We start from the raw sequence: 12,520 nt of genomic DNA, 5'->3' as shown, positions 1-12,520 counted from the left end.
CGCTGCAGAGGCCAGAACTCACTCTTAAAGATAGAGAGTGCGTGGGATCTCCTCAACAAAATAAAGTAATACGAATACATATCAGGACGTCTCACTAGACCCAGTTAAGGATCTAATCGTTGCCATAATCACGCCCGATCACGAGAATCACCGGCCTAGTGGGCTTGAGGGATATCAGACCCCGATATCTAATCACATTTCCTCCTACCAACAGGAGACACGTGATCCACCCCCTCCAATTTACGAATTAGACAAAAAAAATTCAAAAAATTCACCGAATTTATAAATATTAATCTCCAATTTTATTATTAAATTACAAAAAACATTATATCATTTTTTGGAACAAATTGATATGCAATTGGTGCAAAATAAAGAAAAAAAATGACACTATTTTATAATAGTGTCTGAAATTGATCCAATTTATCAACGTTAGAGGGTAAAATTGCTCTTGGCTACAAACATTAGGGTTAGGGGTAAAATTGTTCCTGACCCAAAACGTTAGGGGTATTTTTACACCTTAACCCTAAAAAGAAGCAGTATAGGTAGAGGCAGCAGATCGTTTTCAAACTATGACAGATCGTAGATGTCAATTGCCACATCGTAATCGTCGATCTACTTAGCATTAGAAGTTTTTTTTTATTATTTTAAGACATTTTGTATCGAATAGCAATTATGTATTAAAGTATATTTTTTTCAATTAATGCTATTTTATTATATAGAGTTTTGTTCCTGCTTTCAAATCCTGGATCTGCCATTATTTATTGGAAAAATTACACAGAAATTCATATTTTAAAAACTATTTACAACTATGTCAAGTCATAATTTTGGATTATGTCAAACTAGTTAAAATCAGTACTTTTAATATATTTAAAGATTAGAATTTATAAATTTGAAGTCTATAATATATTGTTTACGGTTTATAGTTTATGAATTGGAGTCTAGAATCTTTAAATTACTATGTAAAATCATAATATATAGAAAATAATGACATAATAAGAATTAAGTTTGGTGATATGATTTAATTGTAATTTTGTATTTAATTATGATATTCATGTAATTGACCCTTATTTATTAGGTACAATTATGGACAGTTTTAAATCCACGAATTGTAGTGAACCATACTCGTTCCTAGTTTTAACCTAGTCACGGTCAGTGTTCATAAATTCGTTAGTCCACCTAATCTCACTTTTCATAGATTGAATATGGACATGCTTATTTGATATTAGATGTGGTCCGCTCCAAATCCACACCTAAAATGAATTAGGTTTAGAATTGGTCTCAAAAGCCCGAATTCGGCCCGGCCCACCCTTAACTATAACAAAGATTACCCCAAGAATTAGAATCATAGTATTTTATGTGATACCCATTCTTTACTTACAAGCCAAACACCAATCAAATAATTATAGTATATTAATTAGGAAAAAAAAGGTTTGGTCTATTTGTAAAAGTAATCCACGTAGTTTAAAAATTTGCAAACAGAAACCTGTATTTTTTCAGCTTATAAATTCAGTCATTCCTTCAAAAATTGTTGTCGTGATTATTTGCTTCAAAAGAGAACCATTTGGAGCAACTAAAAAGACTAACTTTGTAAATTATCCAAAATTCAAAATCTAACTTTACAAATTAATTAAACCACAAATATGATTTGGCCGAAAATTTGACTCGTATATCCTTTTACTGCAAAATTCACAAAGTACATGCCCATATTTATAAACTTTTAAACCACGTGGATTACATCGAAATTACATATTCTATTATAGAATTATAGAATTACATATTTTCTAGTTATCTATTTTTATTTTTCTATTTAATAGAATTCTATATTTTCTATTTTTCTATAGAAATAGAAAATATAGAATTTTAATTAAGTATATAAATATATAAATAAGAATTTTTATTTATATATTTTTTATTTATATATTATAATATTATAGATATAGAATATAAGACCCTTGCTAAGCAATCTAGGTTCAGAACAGCCAATTCATGTTCTAAAATCTTGAATTTTAGATAAAAAAAAAGTTGCTAAAACCCGGGTTTTTTCCGAACTAATTGCGTAGATAATAATAAAAGGCGGCTATCGTACTCTGAAACGGAGAGAGAGGATCGAGATGGAGAGGCGAGTTTTGACTGCGGAGGCGAGGAGAAAAAACAACACGTCTGTTGGCTTCTTTCCAAATCGGCCAAACCACGAGGTTATTTTTATACATTTCCCCTATTAATCACAAATTAATATATTGCACAACTATATTGAAATTCTGGAAATAATCTTTTTTTTTTTCCTGCAAAACATTTATAGATTCTTTGCAAAAAAGAAAATAGAGAAGTGTAAAACTAGCTCATTAAAATTTCAAAAAATTTGTCTACTAAGTTTTTAAATATCATACGTATCTCTTTCTAATTTTTTTTTTTTTTTATACTTTGTAATCATTAATTCCATTACAGGAAATATTCTAATGGGCTAATTTGTTAAATATTCCAAAATTTAGGATTGAGTTGATATCTAAATTTTAAGGGTCATAATTAAATAAAAAATTACAACTAAGTCATATCATCAAATTTAATTCTTAATATGTTATTATTCCTCATATATTATGATTTTACACTGTAATTTTAAAATTATAGACTCCAATTCATAAATTATAAACCCTAAAAAATATATTATAGATTTCTAATTTATAAATTCTAATTTTTAAAATATATTAAAAGTACTGATTTTACTAATTTGATATAATACAAAATTATAATTTCATATAGTTGTAATTTATTTTTAAAAGATGAATCTCTATGTAATTTTCCCAAATTTTAACCCATGCTAAACTCAACATGTCCACCCACTTTAAAAGCCAAATTTACGCTTAATTCATTAATTGAGCATATTGGGCTAGAGAATTTTCTTTTTTAGATTAAGTAATTTCTATATTTATATTTTATCATTTCATACTTTTATTTCTAATTTTATCAAATTCTGTTATTTTTATTATTATTCAAAAACCATAATTTTGAAAAAAAAAAAAGAAAATTGAAATACGGATGTAGTAAAAAAACTGAAAAAATATGATAAAATAAGAAATTCTTTTTTGACTATAAAGAAATTGTAAATATATACTTCATCCATGACTTCTCTGTAATTCACCCTTTTCTTATTTTGGTCTAACTCGGCCAAAATCCGATGTAAATATTATATGAGTTAGATTGGGATTGAACAAGATAAGTAAATAGTAAATCTGATTAGATTCGACCCAACCCATAAACAGATTTACTAGTAGCTAACAACACTCCAACGTTTTTTTAGGAAAATTAAGTCCACAATTTAGGATGTGAGAATACAATAATTTTTAGGAAGCTTTGATTAAGGGATAAGGTGCAAAAATATCCCTAACGTTTACATCCAGGAGTAATTTTACCTCTAACATCTAAAATGGTGCAATTTTACCTCTAATATTGGCAATCAAAAACAATTTTACCCCCAACGTTGACAAGTTGGGTCAATTTCACATATTTTTTTGTGATTTAATAAAAGAATTGGAGATTAATTTTTTAAAAATTTGATGAAATATTTGAATTTTTTTTGTCAAACTCTTACGAAATACAATATATTTTTTAATTTTTATTTTATTTTTTCACGTCTAATCATATGTTTGTGATTTGTTACTAATTAGTGATAAAATGACGCACATATGAAGTGTAGATGAAAAGATTCATAGCTGAGAAGACAATTTAATGAATTATTTCTCAAATTGATCTAATTTATCAACGTTAGGGGTAAAATAACATTAGAGGTAAAATTGCTTCTGACCCTAAACGTTAAGGGTATTTTGCACCTTATTCTTTTCTTAATTAATATTAGAATGTTTTATTTTCCCTAAATTAGTAGGATTTATTTACTAAATATGATTTTGAGAATACATTTTAAAGGGAGGAAGATCAAATCATCATGATTTTTTCCCTCTTTTTCTTTCAGTTTTGTAAAATATAGGGGTAAATTACGAGTTCTTATATTAAGCATCCGGCATTCCATGTCATTCGGGAGACCCCCAATTCACATTTGGACACGTATATTGTGACCCTACGTAGTAATTAAAATAGTGGGACCTCTTATAATATACGTGGATCCATATTACACGTGTCAAAATATGTATGGAAGGTTATTCATTTGACATGGAAAACTGGGTGCTTCTAATAATTTGCCGTAAATTACACTAATTGTCACTAAACTTTATTCCTACTAATATCGTGACTACTAAACTTTAAAAAGTAATATTATAACTACTTTATCCAGGAGCTTCAACAAGCTAGCCACACGATGTGTGACCGTGTGACACGTTGTGTGGTTCTTCGTCCATCACTTCCTCCCTTCAGTAGACGACTCACATGAGGTGACATGCTGTATGAGCTCCCCCTCATATTTGACTTGGTGATTGAAGAGAGATGCCCTCATCACCAACTAAGCGCATATTGAACAAAGATGTGATTTTAAAGGCTTAAAACATTAAAAGCTCTTAAACTTGTCCAAAAAGATTGATTGGTCCCATGAACGTATATAATGTTTTGTTAACCCCCTCAACTTGCTTAAAATAACCTATTGTCCACCTAGATTTGTTTAAAATGACCTATTGCTCCCTTGAACTTGTTTAAAGTGACATACATTACAATTTATCTAAATCCGTAAAAAAAAATCAAACCTTAAAAGGTAAAGGCTTAATTCGTGACTTTAAGTCTTTAAAACAAATTAACTTTTTATTTTGTATGTTTTTATGACGTTTTTATAGATTTATGGATTTAATCATGACACTTTAAGTAAGGTGATGTTTGATCAAACTGAAAATTAAGTGCTGAAAAAATAAATACTGAATTTTAAGTGCTGAATATTATAAGTGCTGAAAATATTGAATGATGTAACTTTTATAAAAATATTAGTTGATAATATTTAATTTAAAATGTTAAGTTAAATATTTTGACTTATCAAAATAAATGATTTTTAACTTTTTTTTTTTTATTAAAGGCTGGTTATCGAGGAGGAGTCGAAGACGGACATCCCAGCTATGCTGGCACCCCCGACCTCAATCCCATGACCCCGAACCAATATTATTAAAATAAAAAATAAAAATAAAAAATCCGAATACAAAAGAATGGAAGAAAAAAAAATACAGAACATGATCAAGAGAAACGGTAAGAGCACCGCCCTCCCCTATTGTGAAGAAAAGCCGATTCACAGAAGCTCGGAATATCATCCCACCATGTAAAACTAGAAGCCGTCCGTCCAAAGTTTGCAAGCAAGTCAGCAACCTGATTGTCTTCGCGGAAAATGTGAGAAATAACACAGTTCATAGCTTTAACCTGTGTCAAACAATTTAACCAATTCTGTCTAATTACCCAAGGAACCGATGTGGATTTGGATTTCAGCATCTGCACTACATACATAAAGTCGCTTTCAATCCAAATCATCCGCCAACCTTTGTTGTAAGCCAAATCAATAGCATGAATAGCCGCAGACAGCTCAGCAAGGAAGGCAAATGAACCGGTGATTGGAAAAGCAAATGCTCCCAGACACAAACCAGTACTTGAGCGAAAAATTCCTCTACACCCCGCCGGTCCAGAGGAACCCGATACAGAGGCATCAGTGTTAATCTTCGTCCAATCCCTCGGAGGAAGCTGCCAAACAATCGGGATGATTCGCGGCCCTTTAGCAAGCCTTTTAGGAATCCCAAGCTCTCCCAAAATATGTGTTTCCACTAACGAATTCCATGTAGTACCCCGGCCCGTATGAGAAGATTCTCTCAAGGCTCTCCAAATGCGTCTTAAAACCATTACTGTTTCCGGTTTTTCATCCTCAAAAATGCATCTATTCCGAGTAATCCACAACGCCCAAATAGAATTTCCAATTGCAGCTGCCCATAATTCAGAAATTTGAGAGCTAAAGCGCTGAACAATGGCATCACCTATGAGAGATTTAAGTGTCGAGCTTGTGTTGATCCGGCGTCCAAACAACGAGCTAATACCTTGCCAGATAATTCTAGCAAACGGACATGAGATGAAAAGATGATCAATTGATTCCACATCAGACAAACATAAGCTGCAGCACGAGATAATAAAACATCCACGTAATCTCAGCTTGTCGTGAGTAAGCAAATAGCTGAGATAGGCACGCCATGCGACCAACGAATGTGCAGGAGGAACGCACGGATGACGAAGGAAATGACACCATTGTTGTTGATCATCTGGATCCCTAAGCCAAGCATACAACAATTTAACCGTAAGAACCCCACTGATAGCAGGCTTCCACACACATTTATCATCTGCGTCCTTTCCACCCTTAATGCATCGAACCCTACCCTCAACATCTGAAGGAAGCACATGCAGGTTATTCCAACTATCTCCATCCAGATAATTTTCAACCGAATCCAAACAAGAACGTTGTTGTCGAGCTGTTAACCCAACCTGAGCAGCCAGTGAGGGACACATCCATCCCCCGTTCCAAAAGTTTAAGACCGAGTTCTAACCAATCCACCAGAGACAATGTTGCGAAATTTCCAAATAAATGCCCTTAACCGAAGCCCAAACAGACGAGTTCAAAACCAAATGACGCGGCTGTCCCGCTTTATTTAAGAATCGGGTTCTCAGCAAGTTAAAACATAGCGAGCTATCCTGAATTAAGCCCCAAGCCATCTTCCCAGTCAGAGCCTTGTTTAAAAGAAACAAATCCTTGATGCCAAGCCCTCCATCTTTGAGATTTTGACAACATACTTTCCAAGGAACCGTTACCAGCTTCCTACAGTGAATTGAACCGGACCATACAAAATTTCGCGTACTTTTAGTCATACGGCGGAGCAACGCATCAGGCCACTTGTAAATAATAAAAGAATGAATAAAGCTCCCAGTGATAACAGAATTTACCAGGGCAACTCTACCAGCCATTGATAAACATTGCCTTTCCATTTAGTAAAATGGGCAAGGACCATGTCCATCAAACAATTTAAATGTGAAGTTTTTGGCCCGCCAAAAAATAACGGGACACCAAGATAGCGAAAAGGAATCTTCCTTTGACGAATTCCAATTATACCGGCCAGATGATTCCCACGTCCAGCAGTGACAAAAGAACCCAGGAAAAGCTCCGACTTATTCCAGTTAACACATTGACCCGAAATAGAGTCATACATCTCAAAGACTTCCTTGATAACAACAAGATTATTCACAGAAGCCCTGCAAAATAAAAGAATGTCATCCAGATATAATAAGTGAGTGGGAAAGACCCCTGATGAGGTATAATGCATCGGATTCAGACGTCCAGTGCTACTCAAAAGTAGAAGCCAGCGACTAAGAAAGTCCTCAGCAATTCCAAATAGAATAGGAGATAAGGGATCACCCTGTGTAACCCCTCTAGAGCATTTGAAATAGCCACTGATGACACCATTATTGAGAATTGATATCCGAGCAGCCGATAAAATGTTTAAAATCCAATCCCTGAATTGTAAAGAAAAACCAAACGCATCCAATACAGCCAACAAAAAATTCCAGTTTATCGTATCAAATGCTTTCTTGATATCCACCTTTAAAGCCAAATTTCCACCAAAACATCTTTTTCGAAGCATATTAGTGCCCTCCGAAGCCAGGGATATGCATTGATGAATACTCCTTCCAGGAATGAAACCAAACTGATTCTGTGATACAATGCGTGAAGCAACCAAAGCCAGCCTGTCTGCCAATTTTTTTGCAATAATTTTATAGCTGAAGTTGCTCATAGCAATGGGCCTAAAATGATCCAAAGAAAGCACCCCCTCAATTTTCGGAATAAGGACCATAATGCTTGAACTCAAGCCAGGATGAAGCAAACCACTCGTAAAAAAACTTCTGACCATAGCAAAGACATCTGATCCAACAATATCCCAAAAAGACTGAAAGAAAACCCCAGTAAACCCGTCAGGTCCAGGCGAACTGCCTTTATCCATCGAAAAAATAGCCAAGCGAACCTCATTCATATCCGGACCTTTAATTAGTGATTCATTATCGGAGTCAGAGACCATACGCGGAACAATATCATAAACTAAATCATAATTATGTGGCATGATGTCCTCATTTTTAAACAAATTTGAGTAAAAATCAGCAATATGCGTACCAATTATTTGTGGATTAGAGACCATTTCATCCCCAATTTGCAGGACCGGTATCCCAGAGGCCGCAGCGCGAGCGGAAGCCATACGATGAAAGAAGCTAGTGTTCCGATCGCCCTCTTTTAGCCATTTAACCCTGCTTTTGTCACGCATGAAAGCCTCTTTTTGGCGCAGAACATTATCAAGATGGGCATGTGCATTAAGCTCAGCATGATGAAGATCAGAAGAGTGTCCATTTTCAGAAATATCTGCCTGAATCAGAGCCAACTGAGATTCAGCAGCAGTAATATTGACATCAATATCCCCAAAAACTTCTTTATTCCAGCGACGAAGGACATGGCGAAGCCTCCTTAGTTTATCACACAAAGCTTGCATTGGAGGCAATCTAGGATGAGTCCCATTCCAAAAATTAGCAATAACCTCCCTAATACTCGGATGCATACTCCACATAGATTGAAATCTAAAACGAGAAGCAATCCGATTACCCTTTGAACAGTTAAACAACAAAGGACAATGATTAGAATGATGACGCGGCAGAGCATTGCAGCTAACTGAATCCCAAAAATCCGTGAACAAAGTAGATAACAACACACGGTCCAGACGACTTTCAACTCTCGTAGAACCAGCTCTGCCATTAGACCATGTCAAAAACGCCCCCTGCGCAGAAAAGATCAACAAAAATCCCTGAGTCAATAAACTCACGAAACTCTCTACACGGTCGCGAAGCAGGAGGCCGACCAGATTTCTCATGAGAGCCAAGGACCGCGTTAAAATCACCAATGAGAATCCAATTCCCTTTTAATCTACTTTGATGAACCAAAATATCCTCAAACATATTAACACGACGATTTGCCCAGACACTTCCATAAACAAAACAAACAAAAGTATTCAAAGTCAGCAAACTCAGGATAACATATTGATCATGCCTAACATGGATGCTAGAAGCAAGAGAGGAATTACTCCTAGCAAAAACCCAAAGAGTAGAAAGTTCCCTATTATTCATCGCCACTAAAGAAAAACCAAGTTTTCGCCAAAAGGCATCACACACTGAGTTGAACTCCACCATAGGCTTTGCCAAATAGAAAAAATCCGGTTTATGAAGCAAACACAAACGATACAAGTAACCCTAGGTATCCATATTTTGGATACCCCTACAATTCCAAAAAAGAACAATCATTTAAAACGAACCGGAGGGTTACTGGCTCGCTTATTGCGAGATGGCAAATTCTCCGTTGTTGTCATTATTCTTTCCCTGCGCCTTCCTTTCTTAGCGATGACAGTGTTCCAGCTATTTTCCTCCTCCTCTGCCATATCAGCCCATGATTTAGAGTGCGATGATTCAGACGTTGAATCGACACCCTTACAAACAGGAAGAATATTATCCATCCCAGGAGATGCTGGCCGATCAGCATCATCGCAAATAATCTCATCTTCCATTCTGATCTGCGGACTGCCAGACAAAGCCGAATCAACCTCCTCCACAAGGGTTCGAGCAGCAGCAGAAGGCCCAAGCTCTGAGATAATCCGGGAAGTGACTTGCTGAACCGAAACCACATTCTGCACATGATTTGGCTTTTTCCCCAGTGCCTTATCATGTGAAACCATGACACGCTTCCTTTCACTGATCATAGCCTCTGAAGCTTTTTCTTGCTCCTTCTGAACCCCAATTGGTTTTATATTTTTCCTACAATCATATGCCATGTGACCAATATTTGAACATACTTTACAAAAGCTCGGGAGCCGTTCATACACAACATCAATCCATATTTGCTTACCCTCTCGTTCAATACCCAGCTTAACAGGTAAATCATTAATCAAATCAACATCAACTAACATCCTGGCATAATGTCCAAATTCACCTTCAAGAGTGGTATTATCAAATCTGATAAGCCCACCAATGCCCTTATCAATATCAGATAGAATTTGGGGATCCCAGTATTCCCACGGAAGAGAGTATAATCTAACCCAAACCTGGGCATTCGTTGATTTCACAACATGAGGGTCAAAGTTCGGAATCCATGGTTGTAAGCGAAAGGTTCCCGGCTTAATATTAATAATTCCCCGTGCGAGCAGCTGATTTTTAATCTCCTGAGAATCCAAAACAACATGGAAAAATCCTCTCCCAATGGAAATTAGACGCCAAGGATTCTTCAAACCCCAAAGCTTTGTTAATGCCTCCTTCAAAGCAGGGACCTTCCATGGGACGTCCCTCTTGTTAAGAATTAACCTACCAATAAGAGAAGACGAACACACAACAGCCCGTCTATCATAAGCAGACTGATTAATTCTTACCGATCTAAGACCTCCAATATCCGAGATCACAGCAGTTGAGATGGGTGCCGAATCCAAATTCCCAGCAACAACCTTTGCAAATGATCTTTCCAAAACCCCAGAATTTGATTTATCCGTGTTCAATCCCGATTGCAGCGGCGGAGAGTTCAATCCTGATTGCAACAGTGGAACTCTATGCAATTGCGGAACATGAGCCTTAGGATTGAATAAAACCCCAATACTTAGATAATTATCTAAGTAATCCATGGAAGTTTAAACCGGATGTGAGAACTCCAATTATGAATCCACCAATCAAATTCCTCAAAAGTGGAACTAATTGAACCCTATCATTCAAACTAATTAATTAAATAATTTTTAAGTCAAACTATATTATATATTATCTCAGATTATACAAATTGTAGATTCAAGCCATCAATCAAGTCCCTCACTGGATCACGATCGCCTTCTTCAATCAGCCTATCACCAGAAGATGGCGACAGCCACGCAGACGGCGAAGGAGGCACGAACGGAAACATCAGTTAGGCGGAACGGAAATCGTCGCCGGCAGCCTTTGGAAGATCCAGATCTCGGTCGACTTTCTCAGAATGAATCTAATCCATGAAGGCGGACAGACGGCGAAGGAATGAACGATGAAGGCGGACAGACGGCGATAAACGATGAAGGCGAAGGAATGAACGCGGACGGCGAAGGAATGAACGCGGACGGCAACAGAGGCAGAAAGAAATTGTCGCCGGCAGCCTTGAAGAAGGAGAAGTCTAGATCCAGATCCACGGAATTCCTCTCTCCCTGAGTTAATTAACTTCTTTCAAAAAAAAAAAAAAACTTAATTAACTAATTTAAATGGTAGAGAAACAACTGTTATCAAATGCACTTAAATTAAATAAGTGCTTAACATTTTAATTTAAGTAATTAAGTGCTGTATCAAACAAGGCCTAAGGTTAAAAAGCTAATAAGACACCATATAATTTTAGGAGGCGAATTAAAACAAATTCAGAAGACAACAGATGTATTAAAATTTTTTAAATTAGTTTTTGTGGTTTAGGATTGCATGATATATAGTTGGTATACAAACCATCTTCTATATGTCATCAAGATTAAAATGAGTTTCTAACTTAACTTAGCCAGAAATCATACTGAAATCAAATATGAAGTTCAATAATTTTATTGAAAATAAACACTACGGTACAATGCTATATAGATATTGCTCTTTTGACTCAAATCCAACACATTGTATCTCACGACTTTAAAATGCGTCTACATGTATTGCAAATCCACATTGTTAAGAAGCCACAATCACTCTCTCTTTCGATGTAAGATTCAGTTCATACATGTCCCCCATTATCATTTCTTAGGACCGTTCCTTACCCGGTTTTTCTACCTTGGTACAGTCCATGAATTCTGAATCGAATCGTTACAAAATGTCACGGGTCAGGTCTAAGCCAGGCCAAAACCCCGGTGGCATCGAGAACTCCTCAAATCCTCGGCCAACCAACTCCTACCGAAGAGTCTATCCCCTTAAAGTATCATGTCAATTCGTCTCTCTATTCCATCCTGAATGTTCTCCCTGTATAGTAACCTCGCTCCAAAGAGGATACACACTACGGGCTAACTTCGGAGCCCAAAGTGTATACAGGGTTCCATCCTATGGAGTCATCCGTCTCCCTTCACAAACACCGGATGCCCGACTCTCCTAGTCCTTATTGGACTAGGGTGGATCGTTTAAACCAATACTGACAACTGGTCCATGGGTGGTGAAGATCAGACGCCAGAAGTAGTCCATGTTGAGCGATTTTTGCAAGTGCACGGTATACGCTTGTAGTAATAAAAGATATCGATCCCACAGGGAACGTTTTTTTAACAAAACTTATTTACAATTGGTTAAATTTACTTTAAGGTTTATAATATGGAAAAATCGTTTAATCGGTTTTGGTTTTGAAATTGCTAGAACGAGAATTAGATTAGAGTATGAAAACGTTAGAAAATATTCTGATTTAAGAATGAATTTGCAAGATAGGAACGTTTAGTACTTTTTAGAAAAGTAAACGAATGTATTTGTTTGCATTAAGCAAAGAAAACAACTTTAAACTTTGTACAAATTATAAAGATGAAATAAATGA

This window comes from Euphorbia lathyris, chromosome 10 (assembly GCF_963576675.1).
Source record: "Euphorbia lathyris chromosome 10, ddEupLath1.1, whole genome shotgun sequence".
NCBI lineage: Eukaryota > Viridiplantae > Streptophyta > Magnoliopsida > Malpighiales > Euphorbiaceae > Euphorbia > Euphorbia lathyris.
This window is presented reverse-complemented; position numbering follows the sequence as displayed.